The sequence below is a fragment of the Prionailurus viverrinus genome, chromosome A3, assembly GCF_022837055.1.
Source record: "Prionailurus viverrinus isolate Anna chromosome A3, UM_Priviv_1.0, whole genome shotgun sequence".
NCBI classification, from domain to species: domain Eukaryota; kingdom Metazoa; phylum Chordata; class Mammalia; order Carnivora; family Felidae; genus Prionailurus; species Prionailurus viverrinus.
This window is the reverse complement of record NC_062563.1, coordinates 28839175-28851055: the sequence shown is the minus strand read 5'-3', so window position 1 is coordinate 28851055 and position 11881 is coordinate 28839175. Positions and strand designations below refer to the sequence as shown.

The 11881-nt window shown below is 54.0% G+C and overlaps 1 long non-coding RNA gene across 2 annotated transcripts; it reads right to left on the bottom strand.

Moving 5' to 3' along the window:
* Window positions 1-736: 736 nt before the first annotated feature.
* Window positions 737-2032, bottom strand: LOC125162609 (uncharacterized). 2 transcript variants are annotated; one of them, XR_007151098.1, is made up of 3 exons: window positions 2006-2032; window positions 1473-1650; window positions 737-1376 (listed from the first exon to the last, which is right to left on the bottom strand). It is a non-coding gene; the product is annotated as an uncharacterized LOC125162609 (long non-coding RNA). The 2 variants fall into 2 exon arrangements; XR_007151097.1 differs by lacking the exon at window positions 2006-2032 and adding an exon at window positions 1822-1998.
* Between the last annotated feature and the right edge of the window lie 9849 nt (window positions 2033-11881).

The window sequence follows — 11881 nt, the reverse complement described above, 5'->3', positions numbered from 1 at the left end:
TGGAGAGCAGAGATGGGGACTCCGAACTGCCGATCCCCGAGCCGTGCACCAGAGCCCAGATCCCCAGTCCTGGGAGCTTTCTGCCACATCACCCTTGGGGGTGCCCACGGAGGTGGCCTTGGACTGGCCGTAGCCAGGGCCCTGGGAGGACTCAATGCCAGCGGGAGAAGGATGGGCAACCGGCATTTCCCTATTAGGTTTTTTTAAAAAAAACAATTCATTTATTTATTCAATCATCCACTCGACAAACATTTACCAAGAGCCTGTTCTGTGCAGGCAATATTACAGGCGTTGTAGACACAGCAGTGAACAAAACAGGCGGTCCTGGCCCCACGGACCTCGCGTCCGAGTGGGAAGAGGCAGACAATAAACAGAGAAACAATAAAGATGTGTGTCAGGTGGTGGTAAGTGCTATGGAGGAAAAAAAAAGGGGGCGGGAGGAGGGGACAGCACACAATGGCATCAGAGAGGCCTTCTCTCAGGTGGTGACATTTGAACAGGATCTAGAGGTGAGGGCACGAGAGCCGTGCGGGGACACCCAGAGAAGGGTGTATGGCCGAGGAAAGGGCTGGAGTCAAGGCCCCAGGGTGGGAGTGAGTCTGGCAGGTTGGAGGGGCTGCTGCAGAGCCGGGGAGGGGAGGGTGTTGGCGGGGGGGGGGGGGTGGGGGGGGTGGGGGGGGGGTGGGCGGAGTGGGGTGGGGGGGCCGGAGGGGGGTCCGGCCTGGCTGGCAGCAGAGTGAGATGGGAATCGTCGGAGGTTCTGAGCAGAGGAATAGAATAATCTGATTTCATTTTTAAGAGGCTCCTCTGGCTGCAGGGGTGAGGAGGTGCTGCAGGGGCGAGGGCAGAGGTGGCTGGAAAGTTATTACAGCAAGTGCAGGACGGTGGAGGCTGGTGCCTCGGGAGTGGAGGAGGCGTGAGCAAGGGGCACCCTTAGACACGTGTTTTTTAATTGAAGTCTCGTCGACACACAATATTATGTGAGTTTCAGGTGTATGCGTCGTGATCCGACATTTATACACGTTACGAACCGCTCACCGTAAGACCACTTACCATCTGTCACTGCACGGCATTATGACACTATTATGGACTAGATTCCTACGCTGCGCTTTACGTCCCCGTGATGTATTTATTTTATAACAAGAAGTTTTTAACCTCCTAATGAGAACCAAAGGTTCCGCCGCAGGCTTGGGTTTGGAGAACCCTGATCCGGGAGGACTCTGGGCCTTTTGTCTGCAGGAAGAATGCAGTTGCCAGTCACGGAGGCGGGGAAGGCTGCAAGCAACTGCGGGGTTGTGCTGGGGCTTTGCGCACCTCCATCGGTTTCAGCCTCTCTCTATCCCAGTAATCGTCACACTTGAGCAAGCATCGGTCACCTGGGAGACGTGTGAAAACCCAGAGTGCTGGGCCCCACGGCCAGGGGTGTCTGTTCAGCGGGTGCGGGGCAACACCCAAGACTTAGAAGTGCTCACCAGTTCCCCATGGGTGCTGATGCTGCTGATGCCAGGATTTCATCATGAGAACCACACGAGGGTTACAGCCAAGGAAACAGGCTCAGAGACCTGCCAAGTTCACATGGCTGGAAGGTGACCGGTCATCAAGCCCGCAATTGGGCCAAGACCTCTGGGGTCCTTGGCTGGCTTCCGGTCCCTGATGGGGAGAGAAGGGAGCTCCTGGGAGTCTACCCCCAAGACCCTCTTCACGCCCTCCCCACCCCAAGACCTAGCTTCCCCCCCCCACCCCACCCAAGACCTAGCTTCCCTGCCCGACACATTCAATGCTGCATCCTAAGGAAAGGACCCGGCGATCCTCTGGTCTCACGGTTGTTGACATCACAGGTGCCATGACAACGTGGGGGAGCAAGGCTGGGGCGCCATGTCTGTCTTCTCCAGTTTCTCCACTCCCTGCGCTTGAACCCTCCTGGCTTAGCTGAGCCCTGCGCCCATGAGGAAGTCTAGCGAGGTTCGCTGCGAAACACGGCGTCCCCGGCCCTCCCCAGCCATACCGTCTGCCACGTTCGCTGGCCACCGTCGTTAGGCGCGCGGCCCAGCGTCGGCGTCCGCCTCTCCTCGTGCAGGGCACGCGGAGGGATCGCGCTTTCCTGCCCCTGGAGTTGGGTGTGGCTGTGGGGCTTGAATTAGCCAGACACCCGCGGCACGTGGAAGGGAAGCATGCGTCTTCCCAGTGGAAGCCTTGAGAGCGGTGACAGCCTCTCATCCCCACCCCTGCCGGGGTGACTGGCCAGCTTGGGTGCCTGACCGAGGACAATACGGAGGAGAGGCGCTGCCAGCTAGAGATGGACGTGCCACAGGGTAAGAAACGAACCTTTGTGTTTTCCAGCCAGGCGTTGGCAACCTTCTCGGCCAGATAATGAGTGCTTAAGCTCCTCACAGCCACTCGACGCTGCCACTGGAGCCGCGGACAACGGGGGCGCGGACGAGTGCTTGTCGCTCTGCTCTGTCGAAACTGTGTCTCCAAAATCAAGTGGCCGGCTGGCGGGCCCAAAGTTGTTCACCTCGTCAGAAGCCTTGGGAATTGGGGGTTGTGTCTTTTTGCATCGTGACCTAGCCGGACCGCCTACTCCACGTTCACGAGTGACCTCGCTGTCTAGGCAGCGGGACCTGCTCACGCCGAGCATAGGGCAGTAAATAAGGATAACGCATCTACGGTTGGCTGGAGACCTTGTGGTTTTCCTCCTGGATCCCCTTCCCACCCTTCTCCCTGCTGTCTGTCCTGAGACTCTGGCCTTTCGGGAGCGTGCCGATAACCTTGCCTGTTCTCCAGCATCCAGTTGGATCTGGCCCATGGGGAGCCCTGGCAGGCTATGGGAGGAAGGAGGGTAAGGTTGGAGTATTTATTCCGCAGCTCCCCCACCCCCCTGCAGGGTCACCTCATACTGTCCAACTGAAGACCACAGCCACTGTCAGAGAAGGAAGGGAGGTTTCATAAACTCTGATGTCTGTACAATGTCATGCGGTATCATAATTAGCGTTAGGAAAGAAGGGAGGGAGGAGGAAGGAAGGAATCCTCACGACAGCTTAAGGAAGGCAGGGCCCTCAGCCTATTTGCCAAGGAGGGACTGAGGCTAAAGCTGGCTGGGGCTCTGATAGGGTCTGAGCCCTGGACAAACATCCAGGGCCCAGTGCAGACATCTCTGGTTCAGTCCCTTCCGGGGATACTGCTGGAAAAGGGTCCCTAAAAGCAAGATACAAGTCCTCAGCCAGGCCTAGTCTAAACAGTGGGCTTTGCTATGTGGTCATGGGCAATTGACACGATGTCTCTGTGTCTCATCTAAAAATGGGGATAAAAATACCTGTCTCGGGGCGCCTGGCTGGCTCAGTCAGTGGAGCGTCCAACTTCGGCTCAGGTCATGATCTCGCGGTCCGTGAGTTCGAGCCCCGTGTCGGGCTCTGTGCTGACAGCTCGGAGCCTGGAGCCTGCTTCGGATTCTGTGTCTCCCTCTGCCTCTGCTCACACTCTGTCTCTCTCCCAAAAATAAAGATTTTTAAAAAATTGAAAAAAAGAAAAAGCCTATCTCATGGGGGATTAGAATGTGATGTTTGTTTGTTTAGAGAACGCGAGCAGGGGAGGGGCAGAGAGAGAGAGAGAGGGAGAGAATGAATCCCAAGCAGGCTCCACGCTGTCAGCACGCAGCCCAATGCGGGGCTCCAACTCATGAACCGTGAGCTCGAGGCCCGAGCCAAAATCCGGAGTTGGACACTGAACCAGCCGAGCCACCCGTGTGCCCCCTATGGATGCGTTTTCACAGAGCGCTTAACACAGCACCTGCCATCATGAGTGCCAAAGAATGGCAGCTTCCAATCAACAACCCTTGTCATTACCCGAGTCTTGTCTGTGCCCGCCTAACAAGGGCCAGGCTGCCCAGTAGTTAACTGCCTGGGCCCTGGAGCCTGCCTGCCTGGGTTCAGGTCCTGGTTCTACCAGTTCCCAGCTCTGTGGCCCTTGGTACCGCGTTTAAACCTCCTCATGTAGATGAGACCCCAAGTCGTGCCTGCCTCACGGCACCGCTAAGGATCTCATGAACCTTCATGCCAGCCTTGCCCAGAGTCAGCACTAGCCAATGACAGTTATCACTCTCTGCCCTTTGGCTGGGCGGGGCTCTTCAAGGCACCAGTGGGCTTGCTGGAATTACCCCTTGCCTGGGGACAGGAGCCCCGAGCACCCCGCTGTGTGACCTTGGACTATCACTGCTCTCCAAGTGCCTCAGCTCTCCCATCTGGGAAGTGGAGAAAGGTGCGGGGGTGGGGGGGGCGGGTACCTCTGAGGTCCCTTGCCGCTTGTAACTAGTTGCACACCGGCCACTCTTCTGACCAGGCCCACGCTCCCCCTGCCCTCTGCATGGCCCAGAAGGTGGGGCATCCGGATGTGAGCAGAGTGGGGACCAGAGCCCTCGTCACCTACCAGGGCCGGTGCAAGAGTCACGATTTCACAAACAATACTCTTAATGGCAAGCATCCTTGTACTATTGTTATCATTTAAGTGCTTCCAGGAGGGAGGAAGGCATCGTCTCGCGCGGGTGAGGTTTTCTGCCCTTTCTGGGCCCCCTCCTGTGCACCCGACCCCCCCCCCCGCCAACCGTGGTAGAGCCCAGCCGCTGGGAACTCCGGCCCCCTTGACTCCCAAAGCTGGGAGATGCATTCTTCACAGGTGCTACTGAGGCTTTTTTTTTTTAACCACCGTGAGCTGACTAGTGCCCAAGATTGTCGGTCCCTCCCGCTCTGGTGACAGCACAAGTGGCCAGGAGTATAGGGGTGTGAGGTGGGGAACCACCAGTACGGAGAGGAACCTGCCGCCTCCAGGAGCTGCTGGCATGTCTGAGGCCGCTGTGAGTCCCTGGAGCCTGGACCCAGCCATTGGGTCCACATCCCGGCCCCGTCCCTCTGTCAGGGCTCCTGCCTTCTGAGCCACAACCCCCTCTGACTGTCCACCCCCTTCTAACGCTCTCATACCTCTCTCTGAACCTCAACCTCCTTGCCGAGTCTCCACATCCTTTTCCAGATGTCATCCTGTCCCCTCTCCGAGGCCCTCTGTCTCCCTCTCTGGGCGTCTGCCCTGCCCCCTCTGCCTCCCTCCCTCTTCCCATAGCAGACCCTTGGTCCGCGCTGGCCGGGCTGGCTGTGGGGGACTGAGCCCTGCCCTGGGAGTCAGGAATCCTGGCTCGAGACTCAGCTCAGCAGCTTGTAACTCTTAAGGGACTTTGTCCAGCTCTGGCCCCCATTTGGTTCTCAGTTTCTCTATCTTTACAATAAGAGGGTCGGACCAGATGAGTGAAAGGTCCCTTCCCAACTGGGCAGGGAGGTTTCCATAGAAACCCCAGACCCTGCCAACTGGGTGGGACCCAGGCACTCCAGCAACCTCTCTTCCACAGAGATGGACCCCCTCACCGGAGTTCACTTCCCCTAAACAGCAAGGGTGCTCAGCAGCTGTCTCTTCGGCGTATTTTTGGATTTGCCTTGCTGTTGCAAGAGTGGTCCCAACTTCCCCTTCCTAAAGGCAGCAGTGTCTGATCCCAATGGGCCCTCCTTTGGTCTGGTTCCCACGATTTTTTCCATCTTGCACAATTCAAAACTTCTCCAGAGTGTGTGTGTCTTCTGACATTGGCCAAGTCCCCTCCCCATAGTTCCCCTAGTCGGTGAACTTGTCTCACTGAGGGCACACAACGCTGCCGCGCGAACTCACTGGGGTAGGTTTTAGGGACTCTCTGGGTCCAGGGCCGAGCGTGGTTTCTGCGGCAGCCGGGGAAATGTGCCACTCAGCTCTCGTGCTCCAGGGAGCACGTTTGACCGACAGCCCCAGCCATCTTGCCCCAGCTGAGCCCCCGCTTCCCGTGGACTACTCTCAGCCCCTGACTGTGCGTGACGGCGGGGGGGGGGGGGGTTCCAAGACAAGGCCATCCTGGAGAGACGCAACATTCCCCCAACGCCGACTTTGGCTCAAGGACTCCCCATCAGCACGGTCGAACCTTTCTTGGAACGGGGCTATGGTCTGGGACTTTCCATATCCGATCGACCTTCTCCCCCACTTGCCACCCCCAACTGCCAGACTTGCATCATTACGGCAGAAGCTTCTCCCTGTTTTCTCCTGTTCTCGCTCTCTCTCAGAATCTCTTGCCTGTCGAATCCAATCTTGACCCCTGCTTCTCGGGGGACCACGCTAACACAGCTATCAACTGGTTGGCCGTTGAAGTTATGTTACTCCCAGCAAATGGTCACAGCCACAGCTAGTGTTTAATGAGCACATATCATGCATGGGCCAGGCCGTGTCTCCACCAACCCCTTTTGCAACCATCCTGTTTTACCACGAGGAAACCGAAGCTCAGAGAAGGAAGTAACTTACTCAAAGCCACGATTGCAACATGACCGTAGTCTCCAGCAACGTTTTTTGTTCATATCTGTCTCACCCTCTCTACCATAAGCTGGTGGGCACGGGCACCAAATCACTCTTCGTTAATCATTGCACGCCCCTCCTCGGAGCCCCACGTAGTCCCCGGCATGTAGAATGCTCTCGATAAATATTTGCCCAACGTACAGATGAATAAATGAGCAGCCAAAGAGCTGTGAACAATGGCCAAGTGGCTTATCCACATTGCAAAAAGGTTGTACTTAGACTGTAAAAAGAGGCTTTTGTTTGAAAGTCCTCAGCCCTGGTTAAGCGTGAAAGTGCGTATTTGAGTGTCTATACGTATTAAAAGATATTTAGCTTCTCTTTTTCTTCTCTGTCACCCCTGTTCTCTCCAGACTTAGGAGGCAGAGTAGAGCGAGCATGGAATTAGTCAAATGTACATGTGACTCTTGGCTTGGCCATCCACGACTTTCTGGGTTTCAGTTTGATCCATAAAATGGGGGTAGTAACATCTACTTCCTCCAGTGCCTGGCAGAGAGGGGATTGAGTGGGCACCCAGTGGGTCCTGTTCTCCCACCATCAGCTCCCTTTCGCCCACAGAGGTGGGGCAGACTCAAGCCTGGGCTGAGGGGGAACGCTTGGTGGCTCCAGTGGCTGCGACATCAGTCCCCAGAGGGGATCAGGAAGCCCAGTGCTGGCAGCCTGGCTCCCTCCCCCAAGCTGAGTGGTGGCATCCTGCCAGGCTTTTCCAAGCCTGCGGGCAAGTCTCTGGCCCCCGGCTGTCCCAGTTTCTGCCCACAGCCAGAAGGACCAAGTGTGAATCACTACATCAACACCAGGTTTCTGCAGCTGCCCTCGGGCCAGCCAGGCCTGACTGGATTAGTAACTGGATCACAGTCCCCGCCCCTGAGAGTGTCAGGGGCTCGGGAACTCAAAGCTGCCTGTCCCTCACTTTGTAAATGGGGAAACTAGGGCCCCAAGAGCGGTGGGGGCTTCCCTAGGGACACACTGGTTCTCAGTGACAGAATAGGAATCAGAATGTACATTTGCTAGCTCCCACCTCAAGGGTTCATTCATTCATTCATTCATTGTCTGTGTCCTAGCTCTAAAAAATATATTTCACTTCTGTTCACTCCCCCCCCCCCCGCCCCATCCCACAGGCCCAGCCCCTGGGAGCTCTCACCTGAATGGCTGCAGGAGACTCTATCATTTTTCACACAGCACCCAGAGGAGCGTTTTGGAAAATAAAAATTAGATCATGTTACCCACGTGCACACTCTTCCAGTTTCCTATCTCACTCAAAATAAAAGTCCAAGGCATCACTGAGGATCCACGAGCCCTATGGATCTATACTCCTTGCCACTCTCCCACTCACATGCTTGGTTCTAATCATGTTGGCCTCCTCAGTGTATCTGGAAGATTCCAAGTTGGTCCCACCTCAGAGCCTTCCTGTATGCTGTTCCCTCTGACTTGCACGCTTGTCCCCTAGGGTCTCCATGGCTGGTTCCTTCCTTCTTCCCCATCTCAGGGCAAACATCCCCCCTCAGACAGCCCACCACCCCCCAGCCAACCTCTGCTCTGCCACCCTGCCTTATTTCCTCATAGCACACGGCTTTACCCAGTTACCCTGTTAGCTCATCTGCTTATTTGTTGATCAGTGGGAGCCCCCACAACAGTGGATGCTTCCTGAAGGCAGGGGTCTTGTTCTCCATTGTGGCCCCAGTGCCTAAAAGAATCTCTGGCATACAGTAGATGTTTAGCAGATGTTTCTTGGATGGATGGATGGATGCATGCATGCATGCATGCATGCATGGATGAATGGATGGATGCATGGATGGATGGATGTATGGACGGCCGGATGGATGGAGGGATGGATGAATGGATGGATGCATGGACAGATGCATGGATGAATGCATGCATCCATGCCTGGGTACATGCATAGATAGATGGATGGATGCATGGGTGGATGGATAGATGGATGGACAGATGGATGGATGGCTGGATGGATGAACGGATGGATGAATGGGTGGATGCATGGATGGCTGGATGGATGGACAGCTGGATGGATGGATGGATGCATGGACGGATGCATGGATGAATACATGCATGCATGCCTGGGTGCATGCATGGATGGATGGATGAATGCATGGATGCATGGGTGGATGCATGGGTGCATGGGTGCATGGATGGAAAGACAGATGGATAGGACAGATGGATGGATGGATGGATGGATGAAAACTCCAAGCAATAGGGCTTGGTGGATGTGGATAGAGAAGGACTAATCTTGGGGGAAACTTACAAAAGAAAAAAAGTCTACGTATATTTCCTCACTTAATCCCACATCATCTGTGAGTAGTACCTTCCTCCATTCTCCTAGGCCTCCTCCTCAGCTCCTCGTGGCCCCTCTCTAATGTTTGCTCTCTCTTGCTACTGACTCACCCCTGTTTTTAGGAAAACTAATTCATGCTCAGGAGCAATTAGCAGAGCACTCACATTCAAAGGAAGTTTTCATTTTTAGCTGCCTTCAAAGGTTGAAGTCAAATAAATGAATAGCAAATGGTGGAATTTTTGCAACCAGTGAGGTTGCGGGACTGTCCTGACTCCCTGAGATCAGATTCAGTATGCAACTACGCCTCTGTCTCAGGTAAACGTTGGCTGCCTACCCCCAAGTCAGGCTCGACTGCATGGCCTTCTGGATGTTGCTGGTCTCTGTCACCTCACTCCCCTCCCTCGCCCACCACTTTCCCAAGATAAATCAACCAGGTCAGTCAACACGTTTCGATGAAAAAGAAACAAGTTAGTCTTTTGATTCGACAAAGTGGGCCTTTCTTGAGGCAGAGGGGCTGGGGCGGTCGGGAGCATGTGGAATAAGCGTTGCCGGGCCAAGACAAGGCCCCTTTTGTGTCCAGGGACAAAGATAGAGTGTCCCAGCAAGATGGGGCCAGGGCCTTTCCAACACCAGCTCCGGCAGCCGGGATTGGCTGGCCATCAGACAAGTCCACCCCGTGACTGGGCAGCCCAGGCTCCTAGCCACCAGCCACCCCCCACCCCTCCCTTTGGCAAACAATTGGGTGGGAGTGAAATAAATTATGCAGCCGGACCGTCTGCTCTGTCATGGCCACCTGGTACTCATGGAATTGGGAATTCTCATATCCTACAGACCTGGTACTTGAGGGATCAGTGGCCCTGGAGCTTCCACAACCTTTGGACATGAGACTTCTTGGGTTTCGCTCCAGCTCGGGTGACCTTGGGCAATTCACCCCACCTCTCTGTTCCCCCTCTGCAAAATGGCACAAGAGTAATTCACCCTCCAGCTATTGTGTAGATTCAATGCGATGGCATCTCTAAAGAATAAGGCACATGCCTGGCACAGAGAAGGCCCTCAGTCATTACGATGCACAGTATTTCAGTTTATATATCACTTTACATCCATGACCTCATTCTATGCACAGAATGCCACCCTCCAACCCTCTCTAAGGAGGCAGGATAACCATTCCTATTGGCTGAAGAAGAAAGGGAGGCTTGAAGGAAATTTGGAGAATCTGAACCCCTGCGGAGTTGAGGTATTCTGAGAGGAGACCGGCAATGTTATGAGTGGCCCTGGCTGACAGCTCGAGAGATGGTCACAGAATCACCAAGAGAGAAATATCGCGAGAGCCAGAGACTAATGCTAGGTCACACCTCCGGGTCTTTGCACGTGCTGTGTCTCTATAGGAAATGCCATGTCCTTTTTGAGGGGAAGGGGGACAGATTAATGGTGCCCTGCCTTTAAGACTCCACTTAGCCTAGGGAAGCAGGAAATTCACTCTTCATTTCATACTGTTTCAAATGTTTGCTGTGTGGAAAAAAATTTTTAACGGAAACATCCGGTTGAATGTGTTCATTCAACAGATACTTACTGAGCACCTACTACTCATCAGACATGATGGGGTTGCTGTTTAAGACAACTTGGTCAGAGAGAGCTACTGGGGAGGTGACACTAGAGCGGGAGAGACCCAAAAAACAGCGAGGGAATGAATCATGGAAAGCCTGAGGGAAGGGAGTGGCCAAGGTAAGACTCTAGCTGGACTGATGAATCCTTGGCCAAGAAAAAGTCCTAAAGCTATTGCTCTTACTGATGGGTAAGCTCCAGTAGCCTGATTCCCCAGGCCTGACAGAGTGAATGCTGTTTTGAGGTCCTGACTCTCTTCCTCTTCCTGGCTGTGGTTTCTTGGCAGATTCTCTTACCCCTGGCCCTAGTAACCCTAGTAGAAGGTGGTAAGAATAGCCTGATCCAAATATTGGGATTGTCCTCATCTGTCCCAGTGTGCTCACAATGGGATCAAAACCAACTCTTCTTCCTTTCCCCTCACCCCCCCAGCCCAGCCCAGCCCACAGAAGCATGGGGCCTAGGGGTGGAAGGGTAGGGAGAGATAGTCACCAGAGACCAAGGAGCCCCACCCCATGTCTCAAGAAGTATCCTCCATGAGGCTCGAAAGCTGAGTCCATCTGACCTGGGTCTTGGGGGCCCCCAGAGCAGGGGAGTGCCCTGGCCTTTGTAGATCAGAGACAGGCTGGGCACGGCCGGATGTGGGGGGCCGCGAGCACTGATCGGCATGCCTGGGGCTCTTGTCACCTTATCCAGTGGAATTCAGAGGCTTAGAATCTCAGAGTCCTCGGTATTAGAGTAATAACTTAGAAAGTTATTCTAAAACGTTGCATTAGAATTGTGTTCAAATAATATAGAAATGTCATACCGTCTTAGCAGCTTAGATTAGAATGTTGTGTTACAATGTCTTATAATATTGTATCAGGACGTTATGTAATGTTATGTGTTAGAGTACTGTGTTGCTTTGGAGCATTGATTAGAATGTGGGTTAGAACTGTCCTAAAATGTTGAATTAGAATATTAAGCTGTGTCAGAATGTTATAGTTGAGTGTTCTGTTATAAGACTATATTAGAGTGTTACAATAAAATATTGTGTCGCAATATTTCGTTAGCATGTTTTCTTAGGATGGCACGTTGAATCTTAAAATCCAAAGCCAGCTCGTGGAATTGTTGGGTGCTTGGATGGGGGGCAGAGTGATCCCTGGCCTGGGAACCTCAGGAGGCTGGATTAGGGCTCAGCTGCAACCTGACCCTTTCCCTGATTCTTTCTCTCTTGGGGCCTCAGTTTCCCCATTGTTAAGACAACGGCTGTTGAACAGTGTGTTCTCTAGAGCCTCCCTCACATTGAATGTTTATGGGGCTCTGAGTGTTGGAATCTTACCCTTTCCCTCCTCCTGGGCAGGAAGTGAGAATTCTGGTTAACAATGAGCTTGATCTTATCGGGAATAAATGACTTTCTGGGAGTAAACAGCTTCCTCACTGACAGGAAAAGTAAGAGAATCAAGTGACCAGGGTGAGAGAAACTCCCAGCAGCCAGAACGAAGGGCCTCCTGCCAACTGCTCACTGTCTTCCTGAAGGCACAGGCGTCCCATCCCTCCCCAATCCAAGGATGAAGCAGGGTCCCTGTCCCCCCCCGCCCGAAACACTCC